Raw genomic sequence first — 24,787 nt, 5'->3', positions numbered from 1 at the left:
ACGTGGTGGCTAACGTGGAGGTAAAATTTGGAGAAAATCATTAGGAGGGTCCGGGAGTTGCACTGCCTATGACGTTTCTCGCAACATATGTATGTTATACCGTTTGCATTCGTATATTGTGGGCCTCATACCTCCAAACGGATCGAAACTTGAAAGTAATGCATGGTGTTTAAGTTTGGTTTTTTAATCCATATTTATTTGGCTGCTTCAAATATGAATCTACTAACTTTTGGGTCAGCCACAGCAACCAGCAAGCTAGAATATCCAGCCATCAAGTTTTAAATGTTCTAGATTTCATTGTCTTATATATAAGTTTTAAATGTCTCTACAATATATATAAGTTATGATGCCAATTTAATTATACTTTAAAGATACAAGAATCTTATGGGTATTTCACTTGATAGCCTACATATATAGCACAAAGATAATTCAACATCAGCATATAGCTAAATTTCAATACAAATCCTCCAGATGTTACAAGAAAATTTTATCGCCAAACATACTTCATAAATATGAATCCATCTTTGTAGAGCTTTGCATCGATAGTTTTTCTGCTCGCAAAGGAAGCATATAGAGCATATCTCAATCTGTTGCTTGTCTCTAGTTCTCATTTTTATGTTTCCCATATTCCGGTTTTGGTTTGGTCTTGCTTCAAACAGATGAGCACTATTAAGCCTGATAGCCATGTACCGGTGGATTTTAATGATAGCAATTACCCAAGATCTTGGTATTAGCCTTTGACAGGTTCGGTTTCATTTTGATCGCATTGATATCTTGCAAACACAACACTACTTCCATAGAAGGCCAGTTCTTGGGTTCTTGTTCAAGACAATTTATGGCGAGGGCAAGGGCTTTAGTAGCTCCTTTTGAAGGGTAACATTGATCCAACCGTGGATCCATAAATTTTTGGAGTTTATTTCACCGCTTAAGTAAAGTCTAGCACAATCCGCCAAGTTATGAATTACAACATGCCGAATTGCATCAAGAACTTTTATACCTGTTATCAGCTCCATCATCACCACTCCAAAACCGTAAACATCACTCTTAAAAGATAGGCAACCTGTAATTGCATCCTGACATCATTGTTATAAATTATAAAACCACATAGTAATAAAGAACAACAATAATAAACATGTATCACATTTTTTATAATTATCAATAACTTTAACCAAACACTCCAACCAGGGGAATATCACAGTAACAATATATTTTGAGAATCATACTTATCGGCTTATCGCATTACATATTTATAAACTTGAAAAGCAATGGATACTCAATTTGAGCTATGGCATGTCCCTTTTGCAACCTCTGCATATTATATATGACTGTAAAAGGCAGAGATAAGAAAACGAACCAGTAGCCACGTATTCAGGAGCTACATAGCCATATGTGCCTTTTACGCATGTGGAGACATGAGACTCTCCATTGACCGGACCAAGTTTTGCCATCCCAAAATCCGAGAGCTTTGCATTATAATCCTGAAGTATTAAATATAAAACTTTTAACTCAAAACATCAAAATTATTCAGCATTCACACGTGTGCAACTAAAATTGTATGCACATTTTTTAAGTAATAGCGATTAGTCTTTTACTCGCCTCATCCAACAAAATATTTGAGCATTTCACATCCCTGCAAATGACATTATTTTCTGCGGTGTGCAAGAATGCAAGGCCACGAGCTACTCCCAGTGCTATTTTAATCCTAGTGTCCCATGGAAGCGGTTCTGCACCTTCTACAAATTGCAAGTTAAAATAAATAAGCATGTTTATAAATTTTGAAGTACTAAAATTTCATGTTTTTCATTCGGATTTGAAGTACTTAAAGATGATTTGTGATAAAATAAAGACAGCAGCAACAAGATTGTGGTGTAGAACCCTTGAAGTGGAGTTTGGGCTAGAACAAGAGCATTTGTTTGTTGTATCTTCAACATAAATGGAGCCACTTTAAATAGGCGAATGAATCCTTCCTTAGCTATGAAGAGAACCAAGATGAGCGGAGCAATCACCGGAGTTGCCAAAGATAAGTGCAGAACAGAGGACGCGCCATTCCAAAATTAAGAAAAGACGAGGGCGCGTCAAAAAAGACGTTGGCAGAGCAAGCATCAAAACCTAGCAGAAACTTGGAGGTGGGCCAGGTCCAGTAAGGTTCAGTAGCAATCCAAGAACCCATATGCAAAGAAACAAAGATAAAAAAGGATTATTAAATTGAAAGATACATATATAAATATATAAATTTAACACCCCCTCTCAATTTGATAATCCAAACATGTCGTACATAAAAAGTTCACGAGTTAAAAAATCATGTTGTTTAGGCAACAAACCTTTCGTGAGCACATCTGCAAGTTGATTGTTGGAATCAATACGCATGGTCTTGATAAGCCCATCAGCAATCTTATTACGAAGGAAGAACAAATCTATTTCAAAATGTTTCGTTCGCTCATGAAACACTGGGTTTGCGGCAATAGATATAGCAGCATTGTTATCACAAAAGAGCTCAACAAGGAGCGATGTTGGAACGTGCATTTCCTTCAAAATATTCATCAACCAAACAATTTCACCGGTTGCGGAACACATTGACCTGTATTCAGCTTCAGCAGAGGATCTTGAAACGGTTTCTTGCTTTTTGCTCTTCCAAGAAACAAGGGACTTACCTAAAAAATGCAATAACCAGTGACAGAGCGATGGGTCTCAAGGCATTTACCCCAGTCAGAATCAGCATAAGCTCGTATATTTAAACCTGACCCTTTGCTAAGTAGAATGCCTTTGCCCGGGGCCTTTTTTAAGTACCGAAGTAGCCGAAGAGCAACTTGTAAGTGAGAGTTTGTGGGTTTGTGCATGATTGACTTAAAAAATGGACAGCATAAGATATCTCTGGTCGTGTGTGTGATAAATAGATTAGTTTGCCAACCAATTTTTGAAAACCTGTGATGTTTGTTAAAAGAGATTCATCTAGTTTGCAAAAATTCGTGACCACATGGTGTTGTTCAATAGGGGTGTTGAAAGGTTTGCACGCACTAAGTCCAAACTCAGCAAGAAGATCAATACAATACTTTCTTTGTGATAAACATATACCTTTTTCAGATCTTAAGACTTCTATGCCAAGAAAATATTTTAGCAAACCTAGATCTTTTATTAAAAAAATTGAGTTTAACATTTGCTTGACTCTGTTTATTTCAGTAGGGTCATTACCTGTAATAACAATATCATCTACATAAACAAGCAAAATTACGAGGGAGGATTTGTCACCTTTAACAAACAGAGAGTAGTCACACATGCTTTGGACAAAACCCCATTTGGTTAGAGTCCTAACTAGTTTTTCATTCCACATTCTAGGGGCTTATTTTAAACCATATAAAGACTTATTTAGTTTACAAACTTTGGTTTCATGTGAAGAAAAATAACCTTCGGGCAAGCGCATGTAGACTTCCTCATTTAAGTTTCCATACAAGAAAGCATTGTTAATGTCCAATTGAAAAAGTGGCCAATCATTTTCAACGGCAAGGCTAATCACACATCGAACAGTAACCATTTTAACAACAGGAGAAAAGGTTTCATCAAAATCTACTCCTTCTTTTTGACTATACCCTTTTGCTACAAGCCTAGCCTTAAATCTATCAATTTCTCCTGTAGATTTGTATTTGATTTTGTAGACCCATTTACAACCTATTGGTTTCCTACCTTCGGGTAGGTCAACAAGAGTCCACGTATTATTTCTATTTAAAGCCTCCATCTCTTCATTCATGGCATTCACCCAATTAATATCATTTTTTGCTTCAAAAAAACTTTTTGGTTCAATTGATTTGTTAAGACAAGAAGCAAAACATTGATTTTCAAAAGATAAGTTTGAGTAGTTTACAACTTTTTCAAGACCATATTTTACTTTGCCTTCGATGATAAAATCATCTAATTTTTTTGGTATAGAAGAATTTCGGGTAGACCTTCTAACAGGAATACCAGAAGTTTTAGTTCCCTCAGGAGAGCATGTGTTGTCATTGGTAGTTCTAGTGCCGTCGGCCTCACTAGCACCTTTAGTCGACTCATGAGACTGCTGTGGGACAGCCTCGCCATCATGGTTTTGAGACTGGGCACTAGGCTGCTGATCGGTACCAACTACCTCACTAAAATCCCTCTCCTCATCATCGGGTTTTTCACGCTTAGAATCATCTGGCTGGTTAGACTCAAATAAATCAAAAAAATTTATGGAATTTATGGAGGGACTAACATTTGAAGAATCTTCATTAAAAAATTTATTATCTTTGAAAGGAAATATGGTTTCATAAAATTTTACATCTCTAGACAAAAATATCTTTCTTTGATCAAGACTCCAAAGTTTGTATCCTTTTTTAAAAGGTGAGTACCCTAAAAAAACACATTTCTCAGCACGATATGCAAACTTGTCGGTGTTATTTAAGATAGTGCTAAAACAAAGACAGCCAAATGTTCTAAGGTGATTAAGAGAGGGTTGAAAACCAAACATGAGTTCATAGGGTGATTTGCCATCAAGAATGGAAGAGGGAGTCCTGTTAATCAAATAAGCAGCAGTAAGCACACATTCAGACCAAAACCTAAGAGGAACGCCCCCCTGAAATAAAAGCGTTCTCGCAATGTTTAACAAATGCCTGTGTTTTCGCTCAACAATTCCATTCTGTTGTGGAGTATATGTGCATGTGGTTTGGTGAATAATGCCATTATCTCTTGTAAAATCATACATATGACTATTAACAAACTCTGGGTCGTTATCACTTCTGAAAGTTTAAATAGAGGTATTAAACTGAGTTTTGATAAGATTGAAGAAACTTTGAATGTTGTAAAAAACCTCATCTTTGTGTTTAATCAAATAAATCCACACACACCTTGAGAAATCATCCACAACAATTAGAAAATACCTATACCCATCTTAGCTTTTTTACTTTATATGGCCCCCAAATATCTAAATGAACTAATTCTCCCACATAAGTTGATTTGTGGTCACTTAATGGGAAGGGTTCTCTATGTTGTTTGGCCTTGTGACAAACATCACAAGGAAAGATTTCATCTAGGGTTTTAATTTTCAAAACATTTTCTAAAACTTTTAGAACTTGATGTGAAGGATATCCTAGCCTAGAATGCCAAAGATTAAAAGCATCATGACTATTAAAGCACACCTTAATAGGTTTAGAAGCATCACCACAAACCATCAATTTGATTACCAGTCACCAGGACTCTCTTTGTGTGCAAATCCTGAAGATAACAAGTATGTTCATCAAATGAGACACGCAACTTATTTTCACTAGCAAGCCTATAGACAGACATCAAATTCACATAATATTCTGGAATAACAAAGACATCCGATAAAGTTACTCCTTCCGTTAATTTTAGACGACCAATTTTAGTAACTTTAGCATTTGTACCATTTGGATGTTTCACAGAAATATTTAAATCAGATACATCGACAAGATCTATTAGCCCTTTTTCGGATGTCACCATATGTTGGTTTGCCCCAGAATCAACAACCCACCCTGTGGACATTTTGGACGAACAACTTGCAAAATCAAATATATATTTACTGAAAGCATTTGAAGAAAAAAACCAATGGAGTTACCTCCAAAGTTTGTATTTTGAGGTCCATCATTGTTCTTATCTTTTAGAAGCTCCAATAGCTGAGTAATCTGATCAGCGGTGAGAGTTGGGGCAGACGTAGCGGCAACACTAGCAGATGTATCAGGACAAGTTTTATTTGATACAGAGTTACAAGCACGATTACCTTGACTATTACCCTGCCCAGATTTGGCTTTATTCCCTTGAGGATACCCGACCAGTTCAAAACACCTATCTACAACGTGGCCCAGTTTGTGACAATGGGTGCATTTAAGGTTTGGATTAGGCCCTTTATTAAACCTTTTTTTGTTATCCATAAAATGATTAGATTTAGACACAAAACCAACATTTACACCTTTGGTAGGGGTGTTTCCACCTCTGTGCGATTCTTCCCTAGAAATTACTGAAAAAGCAGTTTTGATTGTGGGAAGGGGATCACGGGTTAAAAGACTAGTTCTGACAGGTTGATAAACTTCATCAAGCCCCATTAAAAACTGCATTAGTTTTATTAACTGAGTGAAATCATTAAATTCTTTTGAGGCCTTACACGTACATGTGGGTAATTGCACCATAGCATCAAACTGTTTCCACATTGTATTTAGTTTGTGATAGTATTCAGAAACGGAATTACCATTTTGAGACATAGAATTAATTTTTTGGTATAAGTTAAATACTATCGATCCGTCAACCTTATCACACGTTTCTTTTAAATCATCCCAAACATCATAAGCAAATTTAGAATAAACTTGACCCACATAAAGTTCTTCACACACAGAATTAAGAATCCAAGTCAAGACAACTGAATTACACCTTTCCAATTGAGAGGCTAAAACTTCATTTTCAGTGGATTTTTTGCAAGAGCCATTGATAAGACCAATTTTATTTTTTGCTTGCAAAGCTAATAAAAAAGAATTTGCCCAAATGGTGTAATTTTCGGTGCCTTTTAGTTTAACATTTACAATAGTCAAACAACTTGAATCACTAGGATGCAAATACAAAGGGTCACTAGCATCTAGTTTGCTAATTAAGGTCTCTGAGGTGCTCATAGTAATCAATTAAACACGCTATAATAAAAACGCTAAAAAAACAAGAAATAAGGGAGCACAATAAAAAAAACAAGTAGTAAATTATAAAAAAAAATAAAAGGAACGAACTCACATGGGGTTTCCAAGTTGGGGTATTTTGCCAAGGAGAGTAATTGTAACCAGGATTACAAAATGCTAAGATGTGAACCGCAACTTGCTTCCTGTGTGTCTTAATTCAACGATGTTACCACCAAATTAATGCACTATAAGCTAGTTGCAAAAGAATGGCACAACACAATCAACTTGACAGCCTTCAATGATGAGCCAATTGCAACAACCTTTAACCAGATGCCCAAATCAGAAATAAAGAGAGGATTCACTCCAGATACCCAGCAGCGGAAACGGTGTGGTAGGAAAATCAAACCGATTTTGACAGACTCGACACGAGTTTATTATAGAGCAGCGGAACAAAAAAGTTGGATTAATCGGTAGAAGAAACAGGTTTTGATTACAGAAAGAGATGAATCAGAAATTACGAGCTCGATGGCTCTGATACCATGTGACAAATGGTATTTAGATTATTCCCAACCCAATATATAAGTCAAACAAAGTCTACTGCCCAATCGAAGTAAAATAGAATACAAATCATCTACAACTTAAAGATGATTTGTGATAAAATAAAGACAGCAGCAACAAGATTGTGGTGTAGAACCCTTGAAGTGGAGTTTGGGCTAGAACAAGAGCATCTGTTTGTTATATCTTCAACATAAATGGAGCCACTTTAAATAGGCGAATGAATCCTTCCTTAGCTATGAAGAGAACCAAGATGAGCGGAGCAATCACCGGAGTTGCCAAAGATAAGTGCAGAACAGAGGACGCGCCATTCCAAAATTAAGAAAAGACGAGGGCGCGTCAAAAAAGACGTTGGCAGAGCAAGCATCAAAACCTAGCAGAAACTTGGAGGTGGGCCAGGTCCAGTAAGGTTCAGTAGCAATCCAAGAACCCATATGCAAAGAAACAAAGATAAAAAAGGATTATTAAATTGAAAGATACATATATAAATATATAAATTTAACAACCACTGAAGAGATGTGTGTCCAAGCTTCCTTTTTGCATATATTCATAAACAAGAAGAAATTTCTTCTTTTCCGAGCAATATCCGTAGAGCTTAACAACATTCGGGTGGCTAAGTTTTTCCAACAATTTCACTTCTGTCTGTTAAAAAAACACACAAATTTACAGTGTTTGATTGTTCCTTAATTTTTAAGCTAGATATTAGATAGTTAACGGTTTAATTTTATAATAATTCTCATATGAAAAGTAACATAATTATTAACTAACTAACCTGCCACTCACTGAAACCTTGATCGCTATGGGGATTTGATTTCTTGATGGCCACAGTAAGCCCACCACCAAATGTCACACAATCCAACCGTCCTTTGTAAACCTTCCCGAAAGCACCCTCTCCAATGATACTGTCCTGTTTGAAATTATTTGTGGCCCTCTTTAGCTCAGAAAACTTGAATATCTTCAAGAAATTTATCATTGTCTGCCCATTTGGGGACAATGGCACCACCTGCCGAGAAGCAGGTGCAACACAACCGCTTCCATGTTTTTCCACCACCTTGATGGCATGTTTTTCCATCATCATGTCTTTCTTATTGTTGCCAATGCTTTGAGCAAGTGTCTTTGCATCAGAACTTTTGAGAACTGTGGGAAGTATGATTAATATTTCTAGAGAAGAACTAGATGATATGCAACTAAATTAAAAACGGAACTTACTTGCACCTTTGGTGAAAAACATTGACCATGCCTTCTCAATAAGCATGGATCTTCCAACGTGTTTTCGGTCACTAGCTCTTTGCACACTTTGAAAGGTCAATGTTGTCAAAAACTCGAGCCTCGCAAGAACCACAGTCATCGTGGGTCGATCCTTAGAACGAGGTTGGACGCATTCATATGCAATTTGCCCAAATTCCATCAGGCAGGTACAAGGGGCTTGCCCCCTCAAACATGGATCGATAATTCGACCCATACTACCTTCTTTAATGCACTGTCTGGCCCATCCTGCTAGGCTGTGTTGCTGCTCATCCAATGTAAAATCCACAGCTGGTCTACCACATAAAACTTCCAATAACACAACACCGAATGCGTACACATCAGACTTTCGTGTTAGCCTGCGAGTTGTGAAATACTCAGCATCCATGTATCCGAATGTGCCTTTGATCTGATTGGTATAAACATCAGCGGTAGAGCCTAACTGATATGTCGGACCAATTCTGGACACCCCGAAGTCAGAAATCTTAGCTGAATAATTCTCGTCCAGTAATATGTTTGAACTCTTGACATCACGATGCAGGATTCTGGAGTGGACATCTGTACCCGTATGTAGGTAGTCTAAACCACGTGCGGCACCTATGCAAATATTGAGCTTTTGAACCCATGTCAGTGGAGAATAATTGCTTCCAATAGCTCTTCTTTTATGCAAATGATCGTCAAGGCTTCCATTGGGCATGTATTCATAAACAAGGATCATTTCTTTTTCACAATATCCTAGTAAAAAGACGATATGACTATGACGAAACTTGGAAAGCATCTCAATCTCTGCCCAGAACTCGGATGCCCCTTGATTGGATTCAAGATTCGACCTCTTGACCGCAACTTCTTTAACTTTCCCGAAGTTAATTTTCCCTTTGTATACCTTACCAAACCCACCCTTTCCAATCACAAGAGCATCATCAAAGTCTTGAGTTGCTAATTTGATTTCTTCAAGTGAAAAACGTATACACGCTTTATCTCGTGGTGATAATGACAAGGATAGATCCTTCTTCTCACAATCTTCTTCCTCGTGTTGTTTCTTTAAGTAATAAATAACTATATTCAATAGAGTAAGGGAAAATATAAAACAAGTGAAAAAGCACATGGTTTTAAGTGTTAAGAGTTAACTTTGATCATCCAAATAATATGATACTCTCTGTGACTTCTTGAAATTTATATATTTGTGTCATCTTGTGAATGGACTATTTTTAGATTGCAAATATATATCATCTGAATGATCAAGAAGCAATATTGACAAAGGGAAAGAGAAGGAGAAGGAAATTTCAGGAAGGTGCAAAGATTTTCAAGAACATAATTAGTCAAAGATAGGAAAAATAAAAGTACAAGACTTGACTTACTATTTAGATATTTGCTTCTCCTGTTAATGGACATCTGTCATTGTAAGAATTATTATATGCCAAGAAATCGTTCCCTGCCTTCTCATTAAATGTTAAATACAAATAATAGAAGATATTATCAATCAAATAATATCTGTTCTATACAATAACATATGTTAAATTTTTAATTTTGAACTAACCTACTTCTAAATATTTCATTTTGCTTACAATGATACTTGAACCCTCACTGCTTAGGTATTAGGATGGACTACACCTTAACAAACACATTGGTACCATTTGAAAGTAACCACGCGATTCATAAAGAAGGCTGGGAAATTGTGTTTTATAGGTTAGAGACAACGTGATAATCATAAGTATAGTAGATATATGCATCAACATCCACTTTAATCTCTTTACTATTCCTACTTACAACATTAGTCACTTTGTTATTTAAGAATAACTAGTCGAATTCCCCAGCGCGGTGCGGCTAGAATTTAGTTTTGGTCCGTTTTTTGCAGCACAGGTAAAACTTGAAAAAGTCGGTTTCATTGGTTCGATCAGTTACTAATAGACCAGACACAAATGAAACGATCGGTTTGAATAAATCAACCAAGCCGTCTCTCTTTATTGCTTGACTAGTTACTTAGACTGTACCAAGCGGTTGAACCTGTGAATCGTGTTGCTTGTTTGATAGTAGGACCGGTTTTCATAACATAGCATTGCATTTAAGATATTTAGTTTTCTTAATTTATGCATCCAATCCAAAACTAATCAAACTCATAAAATAAAAATGTTATATGACCAAGAAATAGAACATCAATTAAGATCATGTATAATTATATATAATGTATCTATCTGCAAAAGAAACCTTATCAGCAACAAAAAAGCATCATGTACACGGGTCACAAGCACGGCGTTCATCTTGTTCAGAGGGTGATGCTTGCGAGTCAACGGTCAAACTTTTATGGTTTTCAAATGCTTCAGCTTGAGAAACTAACAATTCGAATGCAACAACAATATCACTAATCAAGGGCCGAAAATTTGCTTCCTCTTGAAGACACATTGCAATTATTGTAACCACATGGTGCACCGAACGCGTTGAGAATCGACCATGCAGTAGTGGATCCACTAGTTTAAGAAACTTCTTACGGTCTTTTAAAAAAGGACGAGACTGCATAAATTCAAAAACTTTAATGAAAGAAACAACTTTGACACATTTACTTGTGAGCGGGTCAATCGTCACCAAAAGTCTAAGTTTAGTTATCATAATGTGCGTATGGGTTGGTTCGGGCCAAAATTTTGGTTTTCAAAAACCCTTCGGTTCAGTTTTTTGGTTCTGTTATTTGAGTATGAAAGTTTTGGGCCAAAAGAAAATTTTTGGTCCAAAATAATAAATTTGGACCTAAAGCTTTTTATAAAATAATCCAGTTCGGTTTTGATTTTGCATGTAATGAAAACAAAAAGAAACTGAACCGAGATGACCTTATAGATTTTCATTTTTATTTTTATTTTTAAGTTTAAGTAACTTTTAGTTTTCAATTTTCGATATGGGCTCAGTTTTTTCATTTTTGTCATTTGAGCTAGAAATGTTTGGGTAAAAAAGAAAAAAAATTGGCCCAAAATATTGAATGTGGACCTAATTTTTTTTTAATTGATAACCAATTGATTATTATATATTTGGGCCAATATATTATTATATTTCGGCCACACTATTTATTAAATTCTTATAAATTACTTAAAATCAAAAATAAAAATCTATAAATTCATTTCGGTTTAACTTTTGTGATTTTATTATATGCAAAACCAAAACCGAAACTTTTTAGTTCGATTTTTATGAACGAATAAAACCAAACCGTCTTTTGTTTAAGTTCGGTGTTTTTGGTTTCGGATCGGTTTTCCTGGTTCATGCGCACCCCTAGAACTTATTATTACTGCAATGCAGTTTTTTACCAGACCGGGGATAAAATGGCCCGTTTCAAGCTGAAGTTTGACCAAACCCGTGATAAATAAAAAGTCAACTCACCCAAGAAACTAAATTTTGCTCTCCGGGGTTCTTGGTTGAATCGATAGCCCTACGTCCAGTAACCAACTCCAACAAAACAACACCGAAGCTATATATATCAGATTTTATGGTTAGTTTCCCGGTCATTGCATATTCAGGAGCACAATAACCATATGTACCCATAACACGTGTTGACACGTGAGTGTTATCGCCAACCGGGCCCAGTTTAGCTAGTCCAAAATCTGAAAGCTTTGGATTGAAGTCATTATCCAATAATATGTTTGAAGATTTTAAATCGCGGTAGATTACAGGTGGATTTGCTTTGCAGTGGAGATACTCGAGGCCACGAGCTGCACCAACAGCAATTTTTAGTCTCGTGTACCAATCGAGTGGCTCGTGATTAGGCTCAAGATCTGGAAATTAGACAAATCATGTTAAAAATTAAAATTCTCCCATTAATTTCTTGTTTTTTCGAAAAATTTGGGAAACATGTAAAGTCAAATGAATCAAATGCAATAAGCTATCCTTGCAACAGGGGTGTGCATGAAACCAAAAGAACTGAACCCAAACAAAAACCGACGATCTGGTTTTATGTTTTCGTAAAAAATGAACTTTTGGTGAGTGTAAACCAAATATTGTAACTAAAATGTATAATAATCAGTTAATTATTAATTAACAAAAATAATTAAGCTCAAATTCATTACTTTGGGCCAATTTTTTTCGGCCCAAATGTTCCAATCCAAAATAGCAAAACCAAACCGAACAGGTTGAGCCCAAAACCAACCCACGCACACCACTTTGCAGTAAGATAGCACTTTTCACTTTTCAGAATATCTAAGATCTTTTATGTAACAAATACGTTAAAGAGTTATAACAAATTAACAGCCCAAAATGATATAAAAAGCCGCATCATTAATTCCTATGGGTCAATCAAAGGAGCAAAAGACAGGATCTTGATTGGGAGAAGTAGTGCAGGTTCAATTTCGTTACTTTTTCGTTATGAGCTTGTAGTTGTTTCGGTTGTTGTTAGTTTTTATTTTTTTCTTTGTTTTTCGGGCTCTTGCATCTTGTAAGTTGTCTTTTTTTTTTCGTTTAATGAATTTGGCATTTCTAGAAAAAACTAAAAATCACAATTAGACCCAAATGCAGGGAACAACATAATAATCTTTAATGCAACAATTCTATGTTAACTAACAATAAATTCTCATCATCATCATCATCATCATCGTACTCGGTATATCCCACCAATAGCAAAGTTATGATATGGTATGCTTTGAGGAGGGTAAGATGTAGACAGCCTTACCTCTACCCCATAGGGATAGAGAGGCTGCTTCCGGTAAGACCCCCGACTCGATAGTAGTTTTGCATCAAGCCTTGGACATAAGACACATAACACTCAACCATCGAAACACCGACAGATTAGTGCATGTACCCTTGTCTTTCGGCTATCAATGCCACCACATGATACATGATTAACCTCCCGCCACTTTTAACGTTATTTTCACGAGATTAGTAAAATAACGTCAAAATTAGTTCAATTTCACCTTTGCCCTCCCGAGGGTTCACACATATATACATTATATGCACGCACCGCAAGCAGGGCGTAAACTAACAATAAATTCTAATAAGACTAATTCATATAACAATCATATTAATTTATCACTCAAAAGTAAAACAATTATATCAATAAAACCTACCAAAAAGATGATTTTCCAGGCTGCCAAGTGACATGAACTCATAAACCAACAACCTTTGATCTCCATGTGCACAAAAACCTGTCAAAGTAACAAGATTCGAATGCCGCAACAAACTCAACATCAAAACCTCCACAATAAATTCCTGGTTCCCTTGATCACCATTAAGGTTAAGCTTCTTTACCGCAACCATCTATTCATCAAACCAAACACCATTAATCCCACAATCATAAAAACAAAATAGTTATAGTTATAATCACAATAACAAAATAACAATACAACTTACTTTCCCTGAATCCAACTTGCCCTTATAAACGCTTCCGAACCCGCCTTCTCCTATCAAATTATCATCTTTGAAATTCTGTGTCGCGATAACGAGGTCTTTAAGTGTAAAACAATGCGTCGCGTTAGCCCTCTTACTACTAAACCCTTTCTCATCTATACATCAACATAATATTATTATATCAGCTAAAACATCTAAACATAATAACATAAATGCTTACTTATTATGTGCTTACCGGTTACACTCTTACGTATACTTCCCCGTTCATCGACTGTAAATTATTAAAAAAAATCAAACCAAACCGTAAACTGCAACGAATCGAGTGTAATGTATGGTTTTAATTATCGAACCTGCTTCATTGGATGCGATATCGTCTTCGTAGTTTTTGACATCTTTTGAGCAAAACTTTATGCAAGAGAAGCAACGCATCTTCAATAACTGATGTTAACTTATCAATAATATGCACATTATGAAACAAAAACCCTAAATATTTCTTCTAAAAAGCAAATATATATATATATATATGAATATTTATTTATGCAATGTATCCAGCAAATCAACGCGGTATTGCCGAAAAATTGTGATCATGAAGCTAGAAGAATTAAATTAAATTAAATATTAAATAAAATCTGAAGTATAGTAAGTAGTTGTAATTGGTTGAAATTTGGTGATTTATGGTGAATCAATGGTCTCCGCATTTAACGCTATGTATGAACATAGAATTTTATTTATGGCATTTGACGTGCCAGTATCAATATTGATTATTATGTATTTAACGTGGAATAAAAGTTAGAATATATCTCACGTTAAAGAGATATATATTGCATAAATTTATCTTTCTTAGTAGTAACGCATTTTCCGTATTCTATTTACTGAAAATATTCAAAATCTAAACTATTATTATGTTTTTGAATTTTATTGTGAAAATATAAAAGTGATATACTTACCTAACACATAAAAAAGTAAAACTGGTATTTTATGTGTAGGATAAATTACTATTAAAAAATTAATCATTTAAAGCCGAATCTATGTTAATAAAGAAAAATAATTCTGGATACATGACCATTTAAGGTTAATTTTCATTATCAAATTCCCACCAAAATCACTTTTCTTCTATTGATGGAAAAGAAAAAGAAAATCTTGATTCTAAATCAGTGGCGGATCTAGGAAATTTTTTTACAGTGGTCGGAATTTTTTTTGGGTCGGTACATTTAATTTTTTTATGGTTCGGTTCGGCCGTTCGGGTCAGGTTAAATCAGTATATTATTCTTTTTTGATCCGATTCATTTTTTTGGGACGGGTCAATTGGGTAAGGTCATATAAAAAATAACTAGATAACTAAACAAAATATCATATAACAAAAAAAAGGACATAAAACGTAATATTTAACAATAAAATGTTAGTTTTTGTCGTGACTATATATTCAATAACTTGACTTAAAAACCAGTTGATCTTAACTCCTATATCATGTCTAATAAATTAGTTTGTTCGGGCTGCGTCACATTATCATATATTATATTAAAAGAAATGTATACACTAAATATTAAAAGAATTAATAAAAATCATCTACTAAACAAAATAATACGGAGTAAATAAGTAAATAAATTAATTGAATACTACAAATATACGACGGAAAATCTTATCTTACTAATCTATTAAATTAACACAATGCTTCCACATGTCTTTCTACTAGGGTGTCCACCTAGGCTTCCACACTTTGAAAACCGGTCCATTTTCCATAATCCACAAACAATCCAACCACTCATTTTTCTCTCTAATCTCTATACGAACATACCAAACTTAGCTAAACCTAATACGCCGCTACTATTCTACACTAATTCCGGCCGTCGTATTCCGCCTTCTCCGTTATTCACCATGTTATTCTTCAATTCCATATTTGGAAAGGTCTACAATCGTTTGGTTTCCGTTCAATTCATGGTTTGTCATACCAAATGCGATTAGGTTTTTTTCTCGCAATTGATGTTTCTTATAACAGATCGATTCTCTGGTGAACATGATAAAGGTAATTAACAGACGATTTTTTCACCATTAGATTCTTAATTATTATAATAACATCCGATGAATATAGTCCGGCCAAAAGATGAAGTTGTTCATAATTAATTTTTATAACATAACCTTATGTTAAAATAAATTTTACGGTCAAATTTATATTATTTTCTTTAGTCAACAATCATAATTGAACTCTTCATTGTTTTTCGGCCACTTTGTTATTTATGTTTTTATTTCCGACCAATTTCCGTTTAGATTTTCATTTTATACCGTATATTCATTTAATTTGCGGGCAATTTCAAAATATTTTCTATAGTCAACTGTCATAATTGTATTCTTATTTGCTTTCCGGTGATTTTCCAATTTATGTTATAATTGTCGATCAATTTCCGTTCACTATTTGATTTATTTTCCTGCAATTTAGTATATAATTAAATTTTAAATTATATATTAAATTATAATATTCATGTTCCAAAAATAATCTATTCAATGATTTATTACAAAATTAATGTACCTAACTAATTCCAATATTAGTTTACGTTTTGACTTACTTTTCAACTCATAAATTTTGAAAGTTTTGACTAAAATAACTGTATTTAAATAAATAATTTATGAATTGAATGTTCTTTATTTATTTTGATATTATTATTTTTAAAGTTTTTGACTAAAATAACCGTATATGATATTATATTAAGAAACAATAACTTATTTTTGGAATTTTTTATTTATAATATATGAACGGTATGATTATATTCAAATTCAAATTTCTTTAAAAAACGTTTATACTTTTAGAAACAATAAGTTATTTTTAGATATTATAATTTAATATAATACGGTTGATAATATTCGATTATATTTTAATAAACTTTCTATACATAATATGTTTAACAAAATTAAACCTCTCTACATTCTACTATATAATATGTAATCACATATTCATTTTTCATAATCATATTCATTTTATCCCATTCGTATTTTCTTTATCATGTAAGTTTCTACACTTTTGATAATTATTTTTAGTTTTCTGCCACTTTATTTAACTGTTTTATATTTCATTTTAAGCATATGTCAATGGAAGCTCAGACCTTTACCATGCTAAATGAGATTGATGTTCTCAAAACATAAACATCAACTCTTAAGGTTAGAGTTCTGAGGCTTTGGAGTATCATAGATAACAAAAATGTCAAGGAGGATTTTTAGATGGAGATGGTTTTAATGGATGAAGAGGTAACACTGTATTTATTAATCTGTATATATGTTATACTTTCTACATTATATCATTAAATCAATACTTGTATCTTTAATGACAGGAGAATCGAATCCAAGCCACCGTTTACAAACAGGATATCTTTCGATTCAAAAGATTCTTGAAGGAAAGCTCTACTCTTACTATTGTTAATCCTAGCATTGGTCTAAATGGATCAAACTACAGAGTTATTGATTCTCCCAACAAATTAGTGTTTGGACCAAACACTCATGTTAATCCATGCCAAGATTTTGAAGGTCGCCTGTTTGGATTCAAAATGATTTCATTTGAATCAGTAATCAATAAACAAATTTCTTTGAAGTCCACAATTGGTAAATTGCTATTACTATTCAAAGAAATTATTTATTCAATTTATCCTTAGATTTCCAGTTAATGTTTGACTTAATTTATTTAATTCTTTCTTTTAGATATAATTGGTCATATGGTTCATGTTTTTAAGACGAATGTTTCAAACGTCAAAGACAAAAACAAGCGTACAATGGAGTTATGTGATTTAAGGTACCACTGTTTTTAGATATTTTATTTAAATAATTTTGTTAACTTACATTATCTTGATTCTGAACACTTATTTATATTTTAGTGGAAACTGTGTGTATCTCACGCTATGCGATCATTATGCTTCCGAGCTCTCTAAATATGTCGTTGATCATTTTGATGAACCACATGCCGTTATTGTTCTCCAGTTTGGTAGGGTTAAGTATTACACCGGTTCTGATGGTAAAGGTAATAATATTTAGTGTTTTCAAGTTAATTGAAATAGAAGCATAGCACCTTAATCTAACTTAATCTAATTTATTATTCATTAATATTCTATTTTTGTAGAGAAAGTCTATGTGTCCAATTCTTTTGAATCTAATGTTATGTAACATCCCGAAATTTCAAGATAATATTAATTATATTACTTAATAATAGAGGGAAAGTTTACTCGGGTTATCGGGATATAAATAGAGTAGGAGTTGGTATGGGTCGGGCTAGTGTTGGGTAATGGATATGGGTTATGGACTTGGGTTATGAACGAAAGGAAGGAGAGTCCATGGGCTTAAGCCCATGATCCCTAATATAAATACCCTTAACCACCATTTCTCACATATTCCATACACACACCCAAAACACACACGACCCGAACCAAGATCCGAAGGCGAAAACCCGAGCTTGTTGGTGCTGGAACGTCGTGACGGACCAAAACAACATCAAGGCTTAACCGGGTTCGTAGTTCGACTCGTTCAAGGTACGTTTATAGTTAGAAATCGTTCGAATAGGTTCGATTTGATTTGAGAAATGATAGATCTGAGTTTGTATGGTAAAAACGAATTCAACAAAGCTAATCTTACTGAAAATGGTTATGATTTGATGGGTTAATCGATTGATGAAAAAGAACCCGTACCTTTGTGCCTAAATCGCACCCTCTAAACTTCGATGTTAGGTCGATTTGATAGTTGGGGTTTGTAGGCGCTGGTCAGACGATTCCATGGGTACCTAAATCGAGTTATTTGGTTAAGAAACGAAGGATCTAAGAGCGAACAGAACCTGCAGACGACAACTTCGCCTTCATCTGGGCAACTTCGCCTTCAAGCGATGAACTTCGCCTGCAAGCTAAGTTCGCCTGATGAACTTCGCCTGCAAGCTAAGTTCGCCTGATGATAAGTTCGCCTGAGGTTTAACTTCGCCTAAAGCCAAGTTCGCCTGAGGTTTAACTTCGCCTAAAGCCAAGTTCGCCTGAGGTTTAACTTCGCCTAAAGCCAAGTTCGCCTGAGGTTTAACTTCGCCTAAAGCCAAGTTCGCCTGAGGTTTAACTTCGCCTAAAGCCAAGTTCGCCTGAGGTTTAACTTCGCCTAAAGCCAAGTTCGCCTGAGGTTTAACTTCGCCTAAAGCCAAGTTCGCCTGATGTTTAACTTCGCCTAAAGCCAAGTTCGCCTGAGGTTTAACTTCGCCTAAAGCCAAGTTCGTTTAGAAAATAAATTAAAAACCTAATGGAAAATGTGTTAAGACAGTTAATGTAAATAAGTTCGTTTAGAAAATAAATTAAAAACCTAATGGAAAATGTGTTAAGACAGTTAATGTAAATAAAATTTTTCCAAGCTGACCTGGCAGCTCGACCCCAGCCAGGGGCTCTGCCCCTTGGACCCTGCTAGGGGCTGCCGCCCCTAGACCCCGCTGCCAGGGGCGCTGCCCCCGGACCCCCGTTCGTTGTGGGTAGTAGTTAAGACTGGAAAGATGATATGAGTAGTGATAGTTGTTTGATACGTGTAACTTGTACAGTCAGCCGAGCTCAGATAGAGAAGGGATTTACAGCTATCAGAAAAAGAAGCATAATTCAGGTGAGTTTCTAGCCCCATTCCTTGTTATGTTTTCGGGGCTGTGTGCATACTCGATGTGTTGTTAATACATTTATCCTAAGTGATAAGTGTATGTCATATGTGATATGTGTGATAGATATGAATGATTGCTTGTCGGTACGCGAACGATCTTCGGATATTGCGCGTACTGTCAGGTTATAAATGAAGGTACGAATATTATATATGGAAGATGTACGAATGTTTCAAATGAATACTTGTCGGGGCGTGAACGATCTTCGGATATTGCACGTGTCGACAAGGGGTATGGTTGTTAAATGAATGAGGTAAAGAATGCCTAGAGTGTTCTTATGTTATAATGTAAGTATGTGTATATAGGTACACGAATGGCATGTGAGTTCTACGTTCGACATAGTAAGTTAGGATGGCAAATCCCTCTAGCTTCTGTCGGACATAGACTCGGCTGGTAATGGCGTAGCTAAGGACTGCGAGCCTTATACGTGAAGTAGATGATATATGTAAACGTAGATAAGGACTGCGAACCTTATACGTAATGTAGATAGGCGTCAGCATAGGAAAGGACTGTGAACCTTATACGTGCTGTATTTGTAGCATAGGGGAGGACTGCGAACCTCGTACGTGCTATGAATTAGGTTGCAACATAGGGAAGGACTGCGAACCTTGTACGTGTTGTGGATGTATTTCAGCATAGGAAAGGACTGTGAACCTTATACGTGCTGATTTTGTAGCATAGGGGAGGACTGCGAACCTCGTACGTGCTATGAATTAGGTTGCAACATAGGGAAGGACTGCGAACCTTGTACGTGTTGTGGATGTACTATGGTATAGGGAAGGACCGCGATCCTTGTACGTACCATAAATGGTGAACATAGGTAAGGACTGCGAACCTTGTACGTTGTAACACCCCGACCAAAGGCGGATTATACATCGGGGCGCCACATATTGTTTCATTACTCGTGACACTATTGGTGTCAATATTTATTAATACACATTTTATCGCGCACGCGCAGCGGGGAAAATAAAGAACATAAATCAAACATAAATCAATATATTATAAATTATAACATTCAAACAACATTAACTTGTCTTGATACATTTTAATTCTAGGTCCAAAAGTAAAAACGTCCTACGTGTCCACAAGCTCCAAAACAGCTACTGCAAACCTGAACATGTGTTAAAATAAACGTCAAACACTTGCGTGTTGGTGAGAAATCAAGTTTAATACAATACATAGATAACAATAAATCTGCGCGCAACATGTGTATGTCTGGTTTTCAACAAGGGTGTAATCTGATCGGGACCAACTCTAAGAGACAAGACTGCCAGTGCTCACAATTGAGCTCACAAACAAGACTAACTGTGCATGTGTATACAAAAGAGAAAATCATAAACGATAGTTCTCCCGTGTTCATCTAATGGTACCATGAAAACTGCGGAATAGACCGTCAATACGGTTAATGATCCACACATACAAATAAACAGCCAAGTCTACGTCCTCAACACATGGGATACTGCGCGACTAAAGTTCATAAACAGTTTAAGACTCAAGTTTTGTATGAACACATGAACATCCCAAAGCATTTAAAATAAAAAGGGATTAGATACGAGATAACTCACTTGATAAACGATGCGGTGTAAGATAAAGCAAGAACCAACTTTAAACAAGCACAAGTTAACCTATAAATAAGATTGTTGTTTTAATGATCTGTTTTAAGTCTAGATAATAAGTTAGCATAATTAATAAGTAAATTATTATATAATATATATATATTACCGGAAAAGCAGGGAAGAACAGGGAGGAAGACGGAGGCAAGAGAGGAGACGGCAGGAGGACAACGGCAGAGAGCAAAAAGGGAGGAAGAGATAATAAGAGAGATTAAGTGTTTGTGTGTGATGTGTTATGAAAATATTATTATTATTTATAGGAAAACCCTAGGAGACATAAACCCTAGAAAAAGGGGAAAAGATTTCAAAAAGTAAAAGAAAAGATATCAACGGTAAAAAGTTCTGAAAAGTAAAGATATCAAAAGATATGGCAGCTGCAGAGGGCAAGATAAAGCTGACAGCGAACAGTAAAAAGGCATGGGCAGGTCAGATAAAGGTACTGGTCAAGCATGGCAAAAGCAGATCTCAAAAGATAATGTCAGTCACTTTATCTGCCAACCAATGGGGTTGGTGCGCATGCTGCGCCGAAAGTAACTATTCAGACATAAAGCAGATTAGGTCAACAACACAAAAGATAAGACAACACAAAAGCAAACGGCTAGATTAAACAGAAGAAAAACTCAAAGGGTTAAGCGCGGGAAGGCTGAGTGCGCGAGCGCGAAGGCTGGCACAACAATCCTTAGCGCACTGCGGGAAGAATCACAAATCCTTCGCGTGCTGCGTGAAGAACAAGAATTCTAAGCGCATCGCGGGAAGAACATACATTCTTAGCGCATTGCGGGAAGAACATGCATTCTTAGCGCGCTGCGAGAAGAGTTCTCTTCACGCATCGCAGGAACAAGATGTCTTCACGCAGGCTTCCTATGTAAGGAGTCTGGCGCGTGGAGCTGCAGACATCCTTAGGCGGGAAGAACCAAAGGACAAGCAAAGAGTTAGAAGAAAAAGAGGAAACAAGGCTTAAGGGCGGGACAGCGACAAGAGGGAACAGAAGGCGGAAAGAGAGAAGAGGGATGGGACGGCGGAAAGAAAGAGAGAGAGAGGCGGGAAGGAAAATATATATATATTGTTATTAAAAGTAAAATATAAGTATAAATAAATATTAAATCATAAAAGAAAGAGATCGGATAAGAGAAACGGGTACCTGGGTCGGGTCGGATCAGGGCAGATGTCACAGTCTCCCCTACTTTAAGAAATTTCGTCCCGAAATTTATCTCGAAGTAGGTTGCGCAGAGAACAGGTGCGGGTACTTGATCTTCATTTGATCTTCCCTTTCCCATGTAAACTCGGCTCCGCGCTTGGACTCCCAACGAACTTTCACGATAGGGATACGACTGCGCTTGGTTTGCTTAACCTCGCGATCCATAATCTCAACAGGCTTCTCAACGAAATGCATAGATTCATCAATTTGAACTTCATCAAGTGGAATGTGAAGGTTCTCGTCAGCTAAACACTTCTTGAGATTGGATACATGGAACGTTGGATGCACATTACTGAGCGCGGGCGGCAGGTCAAGTCTGTAGGCAACTTTTCCCACACGCGCGAGAATCTTGAATGGACCAACATAACGAGGAGCAAGCTTACCCTTCTTCCCAAAGCGGACAACACCTTTCCAAGGCGACACCTTGAGGAGAACAAGATCACCAACTTGAAATTCGAGAGGCTTTCGCCTACGATCTGCGTAACTCTTCTGTCGGCTTCGGGCAGTCAGCAGATGATCACGGATCTTGGCGATTTTATCGGTTGTCTCTTGAACAAGTTCGGGTCCTGTGATTTGAGTTTCACCCACTTCGCTCCAACAGATCGGGGAGCGGCACTTACGACCGTAAAGTGCTTCAAATGGGGCCATACCAATACTGGAATGATAGCTGTTATTATAAGAGAACTCGATCAAAGGCAGGTGCGAATCCCAATTACCTCCAAAATCAAGAACACAAGATCGGAGCATATCCTCAAGAGTTTGAATAGTTCGCTCAGACTGACCGTCAGTCTGAGGATGATATGCCGTACTCATGTCCAAGCGAGTTCCTAGCGCAGATTGGAGAGATTTCCAAAAGCGAGATATAAAACGGCCATCGCGATCGGATATGATGCTCAAAGGAGTACCATGGCGGCAGACAATATCCTTGACATAAAGCTGCGCGAGTTGCTCAACACGGTAGTTTTCACGAATGGGCAGGAAGTGAGCAGACTTAGTCAATCGATCCACTATTACCCAAATGCTATCATGTTTGCTTGCTGTCAAAGGTAACTTGGTAATAAAGTCCATCGCTACACATTCCCATTTCCACGTAGGAATTTCTGGTTGTTCGAGCAAACCAGATGGGCGTTGGTGTTCAGCTTTAACTTTAGAACAAGTCAGGCACTTAGCTACGAACACAGCAATATCCTTTTTCATACTGGGCCACCAATAAGTTATGCGCAAATCCTTGTACATCTTATCAGCGCCGGGATGAATAGAATACCGAGATTTGTGCGCTTCACACAGGATATCAGCGCGAAGATTCTCATCAAAGGGAATCCAGATGCGATTAAGATAGCAGAGAATTCCACTCAGATTAGGGACAAAGAGTGCTTCCGCGCCACACGCTAACTCGGCGCGAAGATTACCATTACTGATGGATGCGCGCTGCGCGTCACGAATACGCGATTCAAGGTTGCTTTGAATCGGCGCGAAGTGAAGATGCGTGCGCGGCAAAATACAGTTAAGCTGGCAGGGTTTTCGGCTGAGCGCATCGGCTACCACATTAGCCTTACCAGGATGATACCGGATCTCACAATCGTAATCGCTGATGAGTTCGTTCCATCGGCGTTGTCTCATGTTAAGTTCCTTTTGATCAAAGATATGCTGAAGGCTTTTATGGTCAGTGTAGAGGATACACTTAGTACCATAAAGGTAGTGTCTCCAGATCTTCAAGGCAAAAACAACTGCACCAAGTTCGAGGTCGTGAGTTGTATAATTCTTCTCGTGAACCTTGAGTTGCCTCGATGCGTAAGCGATAACCTTGCCTCGTTGCATAAGAACACAACCGAGACCTTGGTTGGAGGCATCGCAGTACACGACAAAATCATCATTACCCTCAGGTAGTGCAAGAACAGGAGCTTCACACAACAAACGCTTGAGCGTTAGAAAGGCTTCTTCTTGCTTCGAGCCCCAAATATACGGTTTACCTTTGTGCGTCAGAGCTGTTAAAGGCAAAGCGATCTTCGAGAAGTTCGAAATGAAGCGCCGGTAATAACCAGCTAAGCCCAGAAAGGAACGGATCTCAGAAGGAGAGGATGGCGTAATCCAGTTCTTGATTGCTTCAATTTTGGATGGGTCAACATGAATACCCATCTTGTTAACAACATGGCCAAGAAACTGTACTTCATCCGACCAAAATTCACACTTGGAAAGCTTAGCATAGAGCTGCTCGGTTCGGAGCTTTTGCAACACCAACCGAAGATGTTGCTCGTGCTCGGCCTTGGTCTTAGAATACACCAGAACATCATCGATAAACACGATCACGAATTTATCCAAGAAAGGCCTACACACCCGATTCATAAGATCCATGAAAACGGCGGGTGCGTTGGTTAGACCGAAGGACATGACCAAGAATTCAAAATGGCCATAACGAGTTCGAAAAGCAGTTTTCGGAACATCTTCATCGCGGATGCGCAACTGATGATAGCCAGAGCGGAGATCAATCTTCGAGAAACAAGAGGCACCTTGGAGTTGATCAAAGAGGTCGTCAATACGCGGTAAGGGATACCGGTTTTTAATGGTGAGTTTGTTCAACTCGCGGTAATCAATACAC

At 36.7% G+C, this 24,787-nt stretch overlaps 1 pseudogene; it reads right to left on the bottom strand.

Moving 5' to 3' along the window:
* Window positions 1-382: 382 nt before the first annotated feature.
* LOC143566297 (uncharacterized) lies at window positions 383-9,525 on the bottom strand (annotated as a pseudogene).
* Between the last annotated feature and the right edge of the window lie 15,262 nt (window positions 9,526-24,787).

This window comes from Bidens hawaiensis, unplaced genomic scaffold, assembly GCF_021521415.1.
Source record: "Bidens hawaiensis isolate Kalapana, Puna unplaced genomic scaffold, B.hawaiensis_p1.1 tig00022871_1, whole genome shotgun sequence".
Taxonomy (NCBI): domain Eukaryota; kingdom Viridiplantae; phylum Streptophyta; class Magnoliopsida; order Asterales; family Asteraceae; genus Bidens; species Bidens hawaiensis.
Note: the sequence above shows the minus strand (reverse complement) of the source record. Positions and strands in the feature narration are given on the sequence as shown.